At 38.4% G+C, this 3,363-nt stretch overlaps 1 non-coding gene across 1 annotated transcript; it reads left to right on the top strand.

The window, feature by feature from the left end:
- Window positions 1–639: 639 nt before the first annotated feature.
- Trnaa-ugc (transfer RNA alanine (anticodon UGC)) lies at window positions 640–712 on the top strand. Its single transcript has one exon. It is a non-coding gene; the product is annotated as a tRNA-Ala (tRNA).
- Window positions 713–3,363: the final 2,651 nt, after the last annotated feature.

Genomic DNA, 3,363 nt, shown 5'->3' with positions numbered 1-3,363 from the left:
GTTTGGATATAAAACGACCCCCAAAGGCCGTGTGCTAAAGGCTTGGTTGCTGGCCTATGGTGCTATGGGGAAGTGACAGAAACTTTGAGAGGTGGAGCCTGGTTGGAGGAGGTGGGTCACTGAGGGTGTGTCCTTAAAGAGCATACTTGTCCTTGGCCACTTCCCCCCACCCCTCTCTTTCCTGGTCACCTGAGGTGAGCAATTTTAGTCCAACATGCCCTTCCATCATGACACATCATCTTATCTCCAGCTCAAAATAATAGAGTCAGATGGCCATGGAATGAACCCTCTGTAACCATGGACCAAAATAAATTTTCCTCCTTTAAGTTGTTTTTCTCAGGTATTTTGTCAAAGCAACAAAAAGTTGACAAACAGAAAATTGGTACTGAAAAGTGGGGTCATTGCTTTGATTATATCTGATATAATCTACATCCCCAGTCTTTTATTGATTGATTGATTTATCTACTTACTTAATTATTTATATTTCTGGGAAGGGTATTGCTAATTTAGGGATTTATCTACTTACTTAATTATTTATATTTCTGGGAAGGGTATTGTGGTTCAGAAGCCTTTGGAACTGGATTGTGGAGAAGTTTTGAAAGATTTGGAGAGGTAGGGTATAAAAACCCTAAATGTTGCTGGGGATGTAGCTCAGTTGGTAGAGTGCTTGCCTTGCATGCACAAGGCCCTGGGTTCAATCCCCAGCCCCCAAAACAAACAAACAACAACAACAAAAATCCTAGAAGTTGTAAGCAGCACTTAATGGGTGATTCTAGCGTGAGCTCAAATTACCAGAAAGCTGATAATGCATACATTAAAGATTGTGTTCATGAGATTTCAAATGGGAATGAGGGCTCTATTGGGAAAAGGAGTAGAGACCATTCAGTTCTGGCAGATAACTTGTCTACATTTTGCCCATTCCCTTAGAATTTTGTGTGAAGCTGAATTTAAAGGATGGACTAATTAATTGGGCAGAGGAAATTCAAGATAGCAAAACATTCAAGCAGTGGTGTAGGTATTACTGACTGCTTTAAACCAGGTTTGTAGTGAGATTCAAGAGCAAGAAGCAGAGCAGAATGATTTGAAAAACTTGCAGTTTGACCAGGAAAGGAGCATATTTAAAGTCACAGTGCAGGAAGATGTGGTTGCTGATGAGATTAGCACCATTAAAAAGAAGACAAGCACTTTGCATTTAGGCAATAGGAAGAAAGACTTGAGGACACCCCAGGAACTAGCCAGAACCAACTCACTGCATGTCCAAGGATATAAAAGTATACTATTTTGAAAGATGTTGCTTTGAGAAGAGAGCATTTGGATGTCCTGTTCCTAGAGGGAAGCCTATAAAATTGTTTCCTTAGGATACTTTTCTCTGTGTTTAGTCATTTAGGCACTTGAAGATCCAAGAAGGCCTGGCTGCTGCTCTAACTGGTGGTAAATGCTAGCATTGACCACATGATTCTGATTTTGCAAACATATAAAATTTAAGAGTTGTGGGCTCATGGAAGCTTCCACCTAGATTTCATAGAAATGCCTTGGATTTCAACAATGTGTAGATTTAGGCCAAACAACATTTTTATTTTCTGAGTCAACTGGTATCCTTAGAAAATTTAATATAGTTTTGTTCAAGATCAGAATATTTAGAAACCTACATAGAAATGAAAATTGGGTTTTGACAACTTTTTTTTCTGTTTGCAAACTTTAACCCATTAAGCCAAATCCCCTTCCCCTAATTTGAATCAGATTATCTTAAGTTTTCATGCTTGTTAGCTTTATTGCTTCCCGTTGGCTCTTTAGTAACATTTTGAGGAGCTCCAACTCAGGATAGTTGACAAATCCTTGCGATGGGGAAAAAATAAGTGTTTTTTTAAATTTATTTTTTATTTTTTTAATTAGTTATACATGGCAGTACAATGATCTTGACATATCATACATTTGAATCAGATGGGGTATAATTTCTCATTTTTCTGAGTGTACAGGTTGCAGAATCACATTGGTCATGCAGTCACGTATATACACATAGTAATAATAATGTCTGTTTCATTCTGCTGTCCTTCCTTTCCCCCCTTCCCCTCCCATCCCCTCCCATCACTTCTCTCTACCCAATCTAATGTGACACACTTCTTTTTCCTAACATTGTCATATATGTATTCTGTATAATGATGAGGGTCTTCTTCCATCTTCCATGCAATTCCCCTTCTCTCTCCCTTTCCCTCAAAAATAAGTGGTTTTAAGAGTGACTTGCTGGAGAACACATGCCTACCATTGGCATTTTACTCACAGAATCTCAGCAATGGGAGTCCAACTGGGATTAAGAGAGACAATGTAGTAAATATTCTAGGTTAATCAGTGTTGGCCTGCCGTGCTTACACACTTCTTCCTAGTAGAATTAGCCTTCTAGTGCTAACAGAGGCTTTACCTGTGTCTTAATGCAATGGATGTAATCATGTTTGAAGAGAGAAATTAAGCTAAACAACTTTTCAGAATTTTTCCTAGGTATATAAATCCATGATGCTTTTACTTATTGAATAGAAATATGCTATGATTTAAAAAATATTTTCCTAAACTGACATTTAATATTTCTTAGCAGTTTAAGAGTTACATCAAGCCCCTAATTACCAAGCAGTGATTATTAACTTCCTCTTCATAAACAGATACCCTACACCCAGGGCCATTTGCTTTAAAAAAAAAAAAAAAACCATCCTTTCCACTCTTCTTCCTTCCTCCTTCCTCTCTCCCTCCCTCCCTCCTTCCCTCCCTCCCTTCCTTCCTTCCTTCCTTCCTTCCTTCCTTCCTTCCTTCCTTCCTTCCTTCCTTCCTTCCTTCCTTTCTTCTTTTTCTACCTCAACTAACATTGAGCAAGCACTAATAACCAGAGCAGCAAAGAAGAATCCATGGGTGAAATATAGGGTACAAGCCTTATTTATAATACCACTTTTAAAGATTCATATTCTATGATAAAGACATTTATTCACAAAATAAAAAGATAAAACCCACAAAATCTCAGCACCATAAAAGGGACAGGCCTGTTTCCTTAGATCTACAGGACCATAATATGCTACTTAATCTACTAGACAAGTCGCCACATTATCTCCCTTATTCCCCATGATTGCCCTATGAGGAAGGATTATTAGATCCATGTACAGCAAAGAAACATGAAGTAGTGTGGCCATACTCACACAACTAACCATTGAAAGAATTGGTATGTGAAACTAGGTCTGTCTGACTACAAAACTTGAGTCATTGCTGATACATTGTGCTACCTTGGTACTAACTCAGACATGGGACAATCAGAACCATTTATTGGGACAATCAGAACCACTTATTAGGAACCATGGAAGTATTCATAGAAGGGGTAATATACGC

This window comes from Ictidomys tridecemlineatus, chromosome 3 (genome assembly GCF_052094955.1).
Source record: "Ictidomys tridecemlineatus isolate mIctTri1 chromosome 3, mIctTri1.hap1, whole genome shotgun sequence".
Taxonomy (NCBI): Eukaryota; Metazoa; Chordata; class Mammalia; order Rodentia; family Sciuridae; genus Ictidomys; species Ictidomys tridecemlineatus.
This window is presented reverse-complemented; position numbering and strand designations above follow the sequence as displayed.